The sequence below is a fragment of the Nycticebus coucang genome, chromosome 11 (assembly GCF_027406575.1).
Source record: "Nycticebus coucang isolate mNycCou1 chromosome 11, mNycCou1.pri, whole genome shotgun sequence".
NCBI classification, from domain to species: domain Eukaryota; kingdom Metazoa; phylum Chordata; class Mammalia; order Primates; family Lorisidae; genus Nycticebus; species Nycticebus coucang.
The window spans coordinates 107857932-107872993 of record NC_069790.1 but is presented as its reverse complement, the minus strand read 5'-3'; the positions used below and the strand labels follow the sequence as shown (position 1 = coordinate 107872993).

The 15062-nt window shown below is 42.1% G+C and overlaps 1 protein-coding gene across 1 annotated transcript in view; it reads right to left on the bottom strand.

Annotated features, from left to right (window-relative positions):
• Positions 1-13650, bottom strand: part of CHRM2 (cholinergic receptor muscarinic 2) — a 127999-nt gene extending 114349 nt beyond the window's left edge. Inside the window, exons 1-2 of the mRNA XM_053553974.1 lie at positions 13118-13650; positions 12706-12861 (exon numbers count right to left, since the gene is read on the bottom strand). The gene's annotated coding sequence lies outside the window, so the exon portion shown is untranslated. The remainder of the gene's footprint in view (positions 1-12705; positions 12862-13117) is intronic.
• Between the last annotated feature and the right edge of the window lie 1412 nt (positions 13651-15062).

Sequence of the window (15062 nt, the reverse complement as noted above, 5' to 3'; positions counted from 1 at the left end):
CCTTTCCCTATGGATGGGTAACGGTACAGAGAGGATCAGGTAGGAGGGATAAGTTGGTGTCCAATCACAGTGCAATGAGCAGAATACATATTCTGCAAACAGTGGCTGAATGAATAGCCCCATTATATAGTTATCGTATAGAGGCGGGAGGGTATTTTGGGAGACCTCACCTAATGTGCATGATGCAATGACACATTTCAAAACAATGAAGAAAAGAGTATAATCGTGATGGGTGTATTAATCAGTTCAATGTAAGCATTTCACATTGTATTGTCAAATCAGTATACTGAACCCCATAAACGCATCAATGTACACAGTTATGATTTAATAAAAAAAATAATAAGGAGTGGAGGAGAAGGAGTGGATAGAAGCAGATGGAGGATGAGGGAAGGGGAGGAAGAAGAGCAAGTTTCTTTTAATAAAGCCAGAGACAATTAGTGAGAATTTCATTGTATAAAGGAGTTGAGCATAAGGTATGTGCATAAGATAGAGTGGGCCCAAGCAAAGATATTAAAAGTCGAGTTAAATAAGTGGGCCCTGAAAGCTGCTCAGTGAAAAGCCGGTGTTTGAAAGGCTGGACTGTATAGAGCAATATACCAACAGTGTCAATTTTCCTGAAGGCAGAGAATAGAGAAAGAGTGCAACCCAGGGAAGCACTAAACTTGTCAAACAGAAATGAGAACACTCTGCCAGCTACTGGGAAAGCAAATCGAGATTTATAGTCTTTCATTTAAAGGTAAGTTGGGTCATATGGACTTTCAAGGAACGATATTTTATTTGGGCTTTCAACTGTTTTTACTCAGCTTCTTCATGACTCTGACTGCGGAAGCTTGGAAGATCAATTGAGGAAGAGAAATGGAGAAGAAACAGCTCCGTGAAGACCTTCCCTCCCATCTTCTCAAATTTATAAACTCAAGGAAACAGAAGAGTTGCCCAAACTGAGAAAACAAATCGTTTAAATCCTTCAACGAAGAGGTGAAACATTTTTTGTTGTCGGAATTACAAAATTTAAAAATCCTGTGACAAATATAACAGTGGTAAAATATAGTTAAATAAAAAAACTACAATATGCCAAATAACAATGTTATATTCTCACTAATGAAATAGGAATAGGGTGGGTTAGAGAGGGTAGAGAGAGAATTAAAATACCCAGGACATGACTTTGGTGGCTATTTTTGGAAAGTTTCAGAATTTAAGAACATGAGAATATAAGATTAGAAAAAATCTAGTACAAGAATACAATAAAATTCACAGCAAAAAGGAAAAAAAAAAACTCTAATATGTAAGTAAAATTTGTCTTCAGGGAGCAAAGGAAAACTTTTACTGTTTTAATGATAATTCCAAAGAAAAATTAATGCAATGGAATATTACTTGGCGCTAAAAAGAAATGAGCTACGCATCAAGCCATGAAAAGACATGAATCAACTTTAAGTGAATATTATAGGTGAGAGAAAAACAGTCTGAAAAGACTATCTATTGTATGATTCCAAGCACATGACAGTCTGGAAAAGGGAAGACTATGGAGACAATAAAAGAAGCAGTGGTTGTCAGGAACTGGGGAGAGGAAGGGATGAATAGGCAAAGCACGCAGGCCTTTTAGGCCAGTGTAAATACTTTGTATGATATGGTAATGGTGGACACATGTCATCATACATGGATTCAAACCCATAGAATGTACAGCACCAGGCGTGAACCTAACTTAAAGTATGGGCTCCATTGATAATGACATGCCAAGTTCATTGATTGCTACAAATGCACTGCTCTGTTGGGGAGTGTTGATAGTGAAGGAGGCTCTATGTTCACAGGGGCAGAGGGTATACAGGAACTCTCCACATCTCCTGCTCAATTTTTATGTGAATTTAAAACTTCTCTAAAACATAAAATCTATGAGAAATAGTGCAGCAGGTAAAGATGTCTTCCAATAGTTATACATAGTAACAGAAAAAATATTTTGAGTTTTAGGTCACTGACCTCTTGATTTCAAACTTTATTTTCAAATATATTAGAAAACTGAAGTAAGAGCACATGAGAGTTTGGAAGAAATAATAATTTTAAAATGTCATCAAATGTTTTCTGCAAGTGTAATGAAATAAGTCACACCAATTTAATTAAGAAGCAAACATGAATGAACTTTAGAAAATCTGACCAATATTTGGTGTAGGAATTTCAATGATCTAGATCCCAGGTCTTAGGGAAATCACGTCATGGATTTAGAGTCACCACCAATTATTTCTGAAAATGCCTCTCAGACCTCAAGAGGTGCCCAAATATAGAAATAGGAAGCATATTTGTTAAAGGAGAAGAGAGAAGGGCTGCCAATTATAGCCAACTCTCTCTAGTCAATGTCTACAAAATAATGGGATTAAACCAGACTTGAAAATATAACAAATCTTATACACATTAAAAAATGAAAACTACAGAAAGGCAGAACCAATTGAGTAGCTGAGGTTTGGGAAATGAAAAAAATGTTCAAGAGGAATGGGCCATTGGGAACTTGTATTGTGGTAATAAAGTAAAATAAACAATGGACATCAAAGAGGAGACTTTTTTTTTTCTACTGTTGGGGATTCATTGAGGGTACAATAAGCCAGGTTACACTGATTGCATTTGTTAGGTAAAGTCCCTCTTGCAATCATGTCTTGCCCAAGAGAAGACATTTAACCACCCTCCTTTCTTCCATGAAAATGATACCTGGGATTCAATCTGAATACTTCAATGATGGAAAAGGATGTAATTTTACTTTGTTTGAATGTGGAAAATTGCTGGAATACAAATATGACCTACTTTCTGTATCAATACTAGACAATAAAGTAATTTGAATTTCAGTAACTTCTTATAGAGATAAAAGCTGGGGAAACCTCCTTACAAATGAGAAAAATTTAAAGAGGAATGCTAAGGATGTGAATTTCCTGAAGAACATGTTATGTAACTAACAAACTGCATGGGAGAGGTGCAATTATCACTTTAATTAATTAGAGCCCTGTTATAGCTCCCTTGTGAAAGATAATCCTTGATTAAAAGTGTCAGTATGTAAAAATATTGACTGATATTGAAACGTAAGAGTGTGAAATTTCAATTAATTGTAAAAAAAAAATGAGCAAGTATTATTGTGTACCGGTAGACACTAATGATTCTCAGAAGACATGGCACATACAAACAAATGTTTAGTGTTAAGCATAGACAAGTAAACAAGAACGGAATTAATCTGCTGATGGTTTATCCGTTAGAACAGGAAGCTCCTCTGGCCTTTTGTGTATGTCTTTGCAATGCAGAGGTTAATGTTAAATAATATCAATGTATAGATATTTTGAAATATAAATGGATAAAACTATAACATCTTACCAACACCCTAATGTTTTCCTCATCAACAGAAGTATTGCAAGGTATGTATATTTGATAAATACGCACGATATCCTATTTTATGCCTTGTAAATTCCATACTTAGAAGTCTTGCTGAGATTCTTCTTACCTCCATGCCTAGAAAGAGCTCCCAGGAGACTATGAAGGCTCAAGCATTCTCAAATCTGAAGCCAGGAGATTAGCAGCCAAGACAGACTCTAAACCTCACCCAGGACTGATTCCTCTCTTGTAAACTCTGTTTTCATGATTTGATTTTTCTGAACACTCACTGGAAGTAAAAATTGGTTCTATTTCTTTTTCTTCATTTTCTCTTTTACTTTAGCTTTGTAAGAATTAGAGGCCAGATAATATAATTGAATATACCCTTAAAGAAGCTGCTTGTGGTTTAGTAAAACAAAAGGAACACAAAATTAAAAACACTAGCTTTGATCTTAGATGGGGGATGGATGCCCGAAGCCATAAATTGACTCTTGCACCTTGAACAAATTATTTAATATCAATGAGCCACAATTCCTAGACTTAAAGAAGGTAAAACCATGGCCTGGACCCTCCTAAATGTTAGTAAAAACTTAAGAAACAGTAGCTGCCAATTATTGTCACAGAGCTTTTCCACAATTCTGAAATTTCCCCTGACATTGAAACCTCTAGTCACGAAAAATATCCAGTCATGTTCATTTTTAAATAAAAGCAAAAGTGGGACTCCTTGCTCACCTCTGAATGACACTCACTTGCCAGAGGCAATAGAAATTAAACCTACATCATCTAAGGCTCAAGGCTCTTCCTGCCTTTGGTACCCTCAGCATACATTACAAAAAAAAAAAAAAAAGTCCTTAATATTTAGGCTTACATGGGCAAACGTAACTGCCCACTGCATTGATAAAATCTGATAGAAAAGTAATTTTGAGGTAAAGCAAGAAAACATCCAGCATATCGTGGAAACATGTTTTTTTCCCTAGGGCTGCTCTTTATCTTCCCCCTAAAATGAAACCAAATGCCGCAATGCTTTCCAAAGGACACAATTAGGAAGAATCTCCTTATCATTTCCTATTTTCCTGTTGGTTTAGATAGAAGCCTCTTTCCTTTGTAAGAGTGCCAAGGAAGACACGGTATATTACAAAATCTTCATCATGCTCAACAATACGAAATTTCGCAAAAATTATTTTATTTCTCTACCAATAAAATCATTCTGCAGTTAGCTTTTGCAGAAAGTGAGAAACAATAAACTTTGGACAAGTCTATCGCTCCCCATCTTATCCCTTCTAAAGAGCTCCTTAGTAGTTAATTAAATAACCAGGAAACAGGATGCTCCTCTTCCTAAACTATTTCATCTGGGGTTTTGCTTGGCATGGATGGGAAGGTAAGGAAAAGCTTCTTTGCTTTATTAAAGCAGAATAAGCACCGACATGACTAAAGGTGAACAGTAACATCAGGAAAAAATCACTATAACTTTCTTATTCCTAGACGGGCTATTTTATCAGTTTGTCACTTGGGATCATCATAGCACAAAAACATTTTGCAACAGTGGCAGTGAAAGGTGTCCATGTTAACTTTTAACACAATTCCCTCACACTCACTAACTCCCTTGTGGAGGGCTGGAGGAGAAGAAGCAGCAGCCCAGGTGCTTGGTCCAACTAGATTTGTAATGAAAAAGCCATCAGGGGAGAGTACGCAGAACAGCTTTGCATTGGTCTGAAAAGACATTGTAAAGAATGAGAGAAATTGTAGAAGAGAAGCACTAGGAAACAAAGCATAGGAAAGAAATGAAGTACTTATTTCTTAAATGACCAGGACTGATTTAACATTATAAGCTGTGCAGATGGGAAGACATCCTCTCTAAATAAACAGATAGATACTTTACCTTCATCTAAACAATCCTACAGACTTGTATAGAATTTGCCTGGGAAATCAAAATTTCTCTAGGATACAAGGACACTCTCAGTCTGGGCTTTAATGGCCCACATAGCAGTGGAAAAATTATGTTAATATTGACAACAATGTTTGGGATTAGCACCCAATCTTTTCCCCTCTTTAATGCCTTTGAAATTTAAATTCATCCATCTGCTGTTATTTAAAGTGTAGTCTTCTGATTACCTATCTCAACCATGAAGTTCTTGTTAAAAATCTAGATTTCCAGTCCTTACTCTCAACCTGCTGACTCAAAATCTTTACAAGAGGAATAAGTATATTTGATATTCAACTGGTGAGTTTTAAAGAGCTTCTTAGGAGATGCTACTTACTTAACTAATTCATAATCTTGTCATTCAAAGCACTATAGGAGATGGTTATGTATGTTGACTGCTGAAAAAAGTGGGTCCAGTTTGGCTAAGAGGTCAACATTCAAGGTTTATAGGATTCTCAAGGAGGAGTCCTACTTTTCTGTATCCAATAAATATAGATAACTTCAAAAGACTGCCCTGCTAGTATACTTTTTGTGATTAACCTTCACTAATTGTAAAACGTGTAGAACCTCAGCTTTGTTGTTGCCATTGCTGTTCATTGTCTAAGTGATGGAATTTGAATTTAAACTAGTGTTTAGTCCGTAAAAGTGCTTTGGGCGCCTTTGATGTAATAAAATGGAAAGGGCACGGTGCATATTTATGGGGTAATATATTACCTATGCAAAAAATTGAAAAGTTAGCTGTTAAAAACAAAGCTCTGTACTGACGCATTTTAATGCATATTGCCATCCCTTATAAAAAATATGGCCTCTATTCTCCCATCATCTGTGTCCCTAACAAGTTCTAGTTGTTAGTGTGCAACTAGGACCATGTAAAATCGTCCAAGTTGCCTACCAGTTTTACAGGTTAACTCTTTTGTAAGTAAGTCATTTTAATGACTAGGAAAACAATTCAGCCAAACTCAGAAAACTCTTTAAAATAAGAACATCCGTGTCTTCACCTTCCAAGATACATCATTGTGAATATTAAGCACCAACCATAACATTATTATTATTATTGTTATAATGATGATGTACATCAAAATAACAAGCACACACAGGCTACCCAGTGTCTAGCAGGCAATGGGGCTGGCTGGCTGTGGGAAATTAAATGACATATAACATGTAAATTATTCATCAAATTCATCACATCGTAGCCTTTCTTCTTATTATTATTCAGATGGCTAGAGCAGAAGTATGAAGCGTTGTCATTGAGAATTGGTATAATAATAAATTCAACATAGAAGAAGAGGAAGAAAGAGAAACTAAACATGTGGGCTAATATTTATTTAGCACCTACTTGCACCAGTCATTACACTAAGGTGTTTATAAATGTTCTCCCTCTGTGCAGTGGGGAAATGAGGGAATGGCTGTGGGACAGGTGGCTGACAAAATGGCCTTGAGTATTTATGGAAGCTCTCATGTGGATTTGATGTCAGGGTTTATCCTGGACAGCCGAGAAACACTGAAGAGTTTTTACCAAGAGAATAACATGTTCATATTTGCATTTTGGAAAGGTCATTCTGGCAGTGCGGGGAGTAGATTGTACTAGAGAAAGCCTGGAGAGTGGGAGACCAGTTGGAAACATATGGCTCTGGTGATGGTCCACGTGAGAGGTGCTAAAGGTCTGGAAAGAGGAGAGGATGGAGGGAGCAGGTGGAGTCTAGGGAAGCCCCCACAAGAAACTCTGGAGTCATGAATTTCATGTAGTGACTGAGTAGAGGGCAGCAGTGGAATTTGGAATAAGGAAGGAAGAAGGCGTATTTACAGCTTGTCATTCTCCCTCTGAGTTTTGCATGTAATTAGTGATTAATAATAATGTGCAGATGGATATTATTTACTCAGTCAAATACTGTAAAACTTCCAATTTTCGCACCTAACAAATATTTCTGTTTCTCTCTGTCTCTTTCTCTTGCACACACGTATACATTCAGCAAGGAAAAAATAAAAAGAAGTTTCCATTGTAAAGATAGAAAATTTCCATTTAGAAGTCTTAAAGACTTAAACACACAGAATATTCTATCAGATTCTCTTCCCAGGGTATCTCAATCACATCTTATCGTCATACAGAAACATCTTCACAACATTAAGTATATAAAGATCCTCCCCCAACCCTTGCCATAACTTTCTAGAACTCTGCATAGTAAGTAGCACTTAACATGCCCACCCAACAAAAGTCTCCCACTAACCTCTTTGCTTAAACTTATATTAATTCAAAGTCTTTCTTGCTTAGGTCCATTTGAATTTGTAATTGAAATTAAAATTAATTCTAAGTTTTAAAAAGAATGCCCTTGCCCTTTCTAAACTAATGTGATTCCTGTTATTGAACACCAGAGGGCATCTTTCAGTGAAAACCTGAATTTAGGAGGGAAGGGGCAGAGGGAGAAAAAGAGAGAAGGAATTTCATTACTAATGAAAGAAACTGATTTTTCGTGTGCACCCTTATCTACCATGAGAAACATTACCATGGTAACAGCACCAGTTAAGATGATTGTATATTTAGGTCATAGTGTAAAAGAAGGAGCTTGAACATGTTGGGGGGAAAGGAAGTAAAGTAAGATAAGAATAGAGAAAGAGTGGAAGGAGGTCAACCAACCAGAACTTACCTCATTCTTTGCTGATAGCAGTTTATAAAATAACATTACATATTTCAAAGCAAATGCAGATCACAAATTCTAATTAAAATTAAATGGAGCCATTGCAATGCAGAATCCTAAGTGCCAACAATCTTCTAAAGACAGAGGAACTCATTTAGCATAGCAAAATCAAGAGCCAGCTAAACTTGCAGTTGGGATGTGTGTGTTTTTATGCAGTTCCTGTTGAGCTGTGTCAGCTTGGAGAAGTCCCTTCACCTACTGCCTATCATGAATTCAACTGGATGATGTCAAAATCATCTTTTACTCTTGTGCATGGTACAACAACAAAATCTATTTAGTAATACCTCAGTGTAGTTGATAGGTGGAAATAGCATCTCCCAAAATGTTAGGTGATTTTGATGGCCTTGATTCCTCTGCCAAAGGCAATCAAGTATCCTGTGCCAACTAAAAATCTAGTCAGCACTGAATCTTCTTTGCTTAGGGTGTAGGAGATCCAAAGAGAACCTACAAAGATGACTCTGAGAATCACAGCTTTGTATTTCCCAAACACATGGAAAACAAGTGCCACAATTATTAATAGTCAACCAGCATAGGCTAAGGCAAGAACTGTGGGGTGAAGCAAGTTTGTGTTTGAAGTTCAGGTTCACAACTTAGCAGCTGTGTGATCGTGGATCATGACCAGACCCATCTGAATGCTGGTTTCATCCTCTATAAAATCAGGAAAATAACATCTACTTCATAGGATTGTTGGAACTATAAGATGAGAAAACTGATTAATCTGTTAACTAATTCAGCAAATATCTAGTAAGTTCCTGGATGTGCTTGGCACTGTCTCAAAGAGTGTAGATAAAGCACTGACAAATCAGATAATATAACACAGGTAAGTACTTAGAACAGTGAGGGACTTAGAACGCACTTGGTGAAAATATCTGTCCAAGGAATGATGCCCTGCTTCTGTTTTCCTACACAAAACACACACCATTACCTCCACCCTGTGCTTGGCGCGTTTGGGAGACACAATCAGTACGCTGGTGATGATAACCCTTAACAAAAGAAGTCTCAGAGCACCTGCTCAGTGGACACGGTGTAGGTGATAAGAAATGAAAGCTAGTTGTTAATAGTCACAAGGAAGAAATTCAGCACATTTGATCCACAGGAATCTGCTGAGAAATATACCTCAGAGAACCCACATCACAAAATGTCAAGCCACATCAAATACAAGTTGAAGTGAAGAAAACTAGTCCTCCAAGGGAACTCTGTGTCAAAACCTTTGTCCATCTCTATCCTTTTAGAGTAAAGTGAAGAAAGTTTAGACAGGATTAAGAATGAGGTTTGAGTGGTCATGTGAAGACAATTCCTGACAGGCAATGCCACCTGCATAGCCTAAACAGAGACTGGCACCAGTGACAGAATTAAACCAAGTATTGGCATACCCAGAGATTTGTGTCCCTTTTTTTCTCTCTCTCCCCCATTTCCTATTCATTTCTCTTTTATTCTGATTTCTCCTCTTCTTCCTCTTTTGCATTTACTTTGACTTTATTCATTGCTGTGAGTCAGAGAGACATCTGACCTCTAATTAGCAGCATAATCCCCATTGAAGACAGCATGGCTCATGTTTTCTGTGCCTTCACTACCATCCCTTAGGCCAGGACTACTGTTGTTTTCTTTCTTTCTTTCTCTAAAGCAGTGGTTCTCAACCTTTCTAATGCCACAGCCATTGTTCTAAAGCTACACACCCCTCTTTTGCCCTTGGACCTGTGGTTTAGCTGCTCGGGAATTGAAATTGGAAAATTGCCTAATAAATATGAGTTCACCTCACTTTGAAGACTGTGTGTAGGCAATGAAGGGTCCCATTTACAGCAGTGTGTGTTTTAATGTGAAGACACCAGTCCTAGTCCCTTCCCCAAATTGAGACACTGCAGGAAGTCACTGCAAAGACATTTTACCTGTGTTTGAACTGCTAGTCTCTTTCCCGTCTGTCTCTGAAGTCAGTTGAGCACTGCCAGCACACTCCTGGTTTCTCTTACACTTGAACTATGAAAGCAATATTCAAATGCACCTGTTTTTCAGTCCAATTTCCCTCCAGGCAGCTTTGGGCACACTTACAAAAACAAACACACCTCTTGTTTTATAGGAAGATAAAGCATCTGTCAGGTAGCCTACCCTGAATTTTGGATCCCAGGACTTTTCCACACCCCCACCGGGCTTCTTCACATAGCTTTTAAATAGTAAACTCACTTGGCTAGAGTTTCTACACCTTTTAGGAGCAGGTTACATCTTCAAGTTTTAACTGTATTATTGTTTACCCAAGAAATGCAAAGAGGGTTTATAGGGAGTTGTTTATCTACTGTATTGCCACAACTGGCACACGTTAATAACAATGAGAATTCATCTGGCATTAACTCGTTACTCCTCAGCTGCCAAGCCCGCAAAGCTGTGACACTGTCAGCACACAGTTCTCCCATCCATTTGACCATTTGACAAGGAGTGTCAAAAGTCCATTTTCTGAATTACTGCCTCATACGGTTCCCAGCATGAAACTGTCCCTTTTCCAAGACTCCTGGTTTTGCTTCTGTGATCATCAGCGCCTTTGCTGTCACTGCCCAGACAGGACACGAGTATGCCTAATTGCGGGTTCCACTAAAGAGTATCATCATCATCACCCCTATTATTTGTTTATCAATGAAAATGCATGCATACAAAATATACATTTCCCGCTATACATTTATACATATTTATCTGTTGCCAGCAAAACACAATGCACACCCTTTGCTGCACAATCCAGGGTTCCTTACTTTGGAGTTGAGGAGTCTCAGAGAGTCGCCCTGCCTCCATCCAGAGACGCCAGAATTGGTTGGACTGAAGGGAGGTGCTGGCCCACCACAGCACCAGCACCAGCCATGGGACCCGACTTCCCTGGGCAGGTCAGCTCCAGTGGGGGACACCTGGGTGGGGCGGGGGTGGTGGCCTGCAGCGTGGCAACCCCAGGAGCTCTCAAGGCTGCCCACAGCTCCGGCCTGGGGACGAAGCAGGGTGGGGGGACTCTTCCCCAGAGCCTCCCCCACCTCGTTCCCAATCCAAATCCCAATTTTGCAGAGGCCCTTTAGGTCGCTCCAGGGTTTCTCACTGGACTCCTGACTGTCTCTCCTCTCGCCGGCGAAGCCCTCTGCGGGGCCCGGGCCCGGGCCGCGGCCAAAGGCGCCCGGGACTGTGGAGCGCGAGCTTCGCGCTGGAGCGCCGGCGGGTGTGTGGCGCAGCGTGGGGACGCGCGTGTGAGTCTGGCTGCGTGTACTAGGCACGGACAAATCACATGGCGGCAACACACCCAGTGCCACCCAGCCCCAGCGCTGAGAAAAGAGCAGGAAAAGCAAAACAAACAGAAAGGAAGAGAAGAAAGAAATAGGAAGTCAAGGTGGGGGACCCAGAGCTGGAGGCCCGGGTGGAGCGGCGCCTCTGCGGGGCTCCCGGAGAGGAGACCTGGAGTCCTGGGTGGCCCCAGTCACAGACGTGCGGTGCCTGTAAACTGCCATAAGGACGCTGGAGGGCAGCTAGGACGACAGCTTTGCTTCCCTAACGAGTTTACCTTTATTTCTCTGCTCTCCTCCCACCTCTCCGCACCGGCTAACTCTTCCCCCGGCTGTTTCCACACACCCAAGAGCCTTGGTCTCTTGGCCAGGCAATGCGGTTTAGCGGACCCTCGCTCGGACTATTCTGTGGCTCAGAGCAGCCACCAGGACAGCGATGGGCGGGAGGATAAACAGACGCCGGCGCTGAGGGGACGGAAGCAGAGGGTGTGCCTAGTTTTGTCAGTAATTCTGGGGAAGTATCTCTTCTCCTGGGCTAACCTGCACTGATCCCGCGGGGGCCACCCCAGCGGCGCCGGGCGGCGCGCACCGGTGGAATCTCTGCACGTTCTACTGGCGCCGGGCTTGGCCTGCGCCTGGCGGGCTCAGAAAGCTACAAGTTAGTGGCTTTGCCCAGGTCCACAGACGCGGGCGGGGAGAGAGACCTTGGGTGCAGTAGTCCACTATCTATGACCCCGAGGTCCGGCGGGGAACCCATTGTGAATTGGGTGACAAAGCCCAGGCACACTCTGGGACCTCCCATGCTGTGTGCTGGGACCCTGTCCCCCAGCCACGGAGGACAGCAGACCTCTCGCGTGGGGGTGAAATGAGATGCGGTTGCAGAAGGCTGCCCTCTCCGCTGTCCTGAAACCCCTTTCTCATCCTTTTCCCCTCTGCTTCTTTGCAGTGGTCAAGGGACCACAGTGCCAAACCTTGCTCTGGCGCCTGAGGGGGCTGCTCGGGTGGCGAAGCCTGGGGACCCTGGGGAGCCGGGGCGAGTCGGGCCTCCACCCCAGGGTCACAGAAGACGCGGACAGACACCAGGGATGAAGTCTGAGGAGAGCTAGGGGCGAAGCGCCCCAGTCTTTTCCGTGAGGGCCTCTGGAGTGGGGGGCAACAGGGAGGTCGGTGACAGCGGACAGGAAGGAGAACTGCATGAGAGCGACGCCCAACGCTCGCCGTTCCCAGCTCGCGGTCTCCACATTCCTGGGGACTAGGTGACCTGCGGAATCCGCACTCCCGCCCTGCTCAGTGGTTCATTTGACCCTTCCTTCCAGACCGCCATCGCCTGCCCTCAGCCCTCCAAGCCCGAGGAGGCAAAGTTTCCATTTGAGAAGGTGCTCAGGAGGAGGACCGCTCATTCAATTTGCCCCAGTTCCGACCCTGGGTTCAGGGGACTGGGCGAGACCCCTTGGCTCTGGAGCTCCTGGCGCGGCGAGCTGCGGGCTGAGCAGCGCGGTGCTCTTACCTGCCGCGGGTTCAGCTCCGGATGCCTCCCCTGGCTGCGCTATGGTGAGGCTGGCAGACGCGAGGAGCCCTTCCCGGGTTCAGGGCCGAGGCCCCCGGGCGCGCGCGAGCTGCGCACTGTTTAGAGTCCGAAGCCAGCAGCCGGTTCGCTTTCTCTCTTAATCATACAAGAGAAAAGGAAAGATTAGTTGGTGGCGAGACACTGGAGGGGTGGGGCGGGGGAGGCGGGGAGAGCGCACCCAGAAGCTTTGGGCGAGAGCTGCGGGGCTTGCTCGCGCGCTGTCCGCGTCCCTGGCCCCACACCGGTCCCAGCCACTTGGCCAGTCTGAGACCTGTTAGACTGGAGTTAAACTGACGCTGCCCCCGCCCTCCACACCAAACCGTCCAAGGAAAAGCAAACAAGACTTTCAAACCTGGCTTTCACGAAGAGTCTGGAGTCCAACATAGAACCCAGACCTGGAGGCACTGGCGAAAAGGACTGGATTCATTTCTTCACCAAAGTGTTTGGGGAAGTAGGATTTAGTTTGGGAGGCGACACCTATCCCAGTGCCCCTGGAGCTTTCGTAGTGGAATCTGCGGTTTCCAGGCTCTGGACAACCCGCAGCTTGGCGCGCGGGCGCGCGAGTGTGTGTGTGTGTGTGCGCGCGCGCGCGCGCGCGTGTGTGTGTGTCCGCAAAAGCTGACTCGTGTAAGTCTTCTCCCGGGCGCCTTGATAGAGCAAGAGAGTGTGTCTGTATTGGTGCTTGTGTGTTCGATCAGCTGCAATGGGCGGACAATTTCTGGGGAGAACATTTACAATTTTCTTTCAACATGACAGGATCAGTTGCCTTTGGAGGCGCTCCTCCAATGAAATCTTTCCTGCTCTCTGATTTGGCGGTTCTTCCAAGCAAATATGACAGTCTTTTCTCCAGGCTCTTTCCTGCTCCTCTCGATTTCCATCCCCTGAACCTAGCTCTCCATCTGCAATTTCTACCTCAGAACCATCCCCAACCCCAAGTCCCATCCCTCCAAGTGTATGGCTGCTACAAAGGTGACATGGCACATTGGGAAGAACGCGGTGTTGCTTTTTGGTCACTGAGGATTCTTAAACCCAGTTTTTCCAGGTGGGAAAATGTTAGATTAAATCCACGATGCTTATAAATATATAATCGTGCTGAACTATTCACAGATCGTTTATTTCTTTGGGAGGTTGACAAATGCTTTAGAATAACAGGTAATTTTTTTTTTTCTTGTTTCAAACACGGGGCAATGACCATATTTTCTTCAACTAATGGGCAGAAGACAAAATTTATTTGTTGCTTCAGGGAATTTGTGATCTCCATAAAAATGTAACATGCAAACTTTTTGTGTTTGGACTAGTCTTCAATTTTTATTTCTTTATTTTAATGAGAAATTCCTTCCAAGAATGTGCTTATTATTTTCAGGTACTAACCCCATTCAATGTACATACAATGATATAATTTTAAAATATGGCTGAGGACGAGATTACTTTAGTAAAGCATTTGTTTATATAAAGGTAACATAAATAAATGAAATATGGGCTGCAGTTTTTTCCTCCTACAACTTCAATCTAATGAAAATATAGGAAGTTGAAACCTTAAATTGAATAACCCCTCACCACTTTTTGGGTCCCAGAGAGAAAGAGCAAGTTAAAGATGCATTGTTTTAATATAGCCAATTAAATCCAGTTGAAATCTTTATGCCCAGGCATTTGCTAGGTGTTAAAGGACATTCAGAACAGCAAAAGCCACTGTTTCTGTTCTTTACAGGAAGCTTCCATTCCTGTTGGGAAGAAAGACATCCAGGTGAAGCCCCTGGATAGCAGTTGACAATCAAGATGATTAATTATTCAGTGATATAAATCTATTAATAAATGGAAATCATGGAACTGTACGTTTTTGCTCTTTCTGTTAACTCATAGCTATCACCAACCAGGACCTGACACAAATTTGATTTTGCTTGATTGAAGTCATCCTGAAATCAAGCATTTATAAGACTGTGTCTCTGCCTCCAGCCACTGCACTCACATTGCGCCGTCACTGAGAGGTTATAAGATCCCTGTTAGAAAATCAAAACAGCCTGTCCAGCCCTGTTCTTGGTCTCTGCCAGCATTTATTACATTTTATTAAATATCCAATTTTGTCATTTCTTTTCCCTTAGTTGCTCTTTTGAAAATAAACTCACACTTTCCTTCCTTACTCCATTCTCTCCATAAACCCTTGCAGTTTCTTAAATATTTTTGAACACACACACACAAGCACATATGTGAAGGGGAATAACTCCCTGACCAGAAATAGAAACAAAAACTCCGTGATTTGTTCTATTTTTTTTTTCATTCATATCATTAAAAATAGTAAT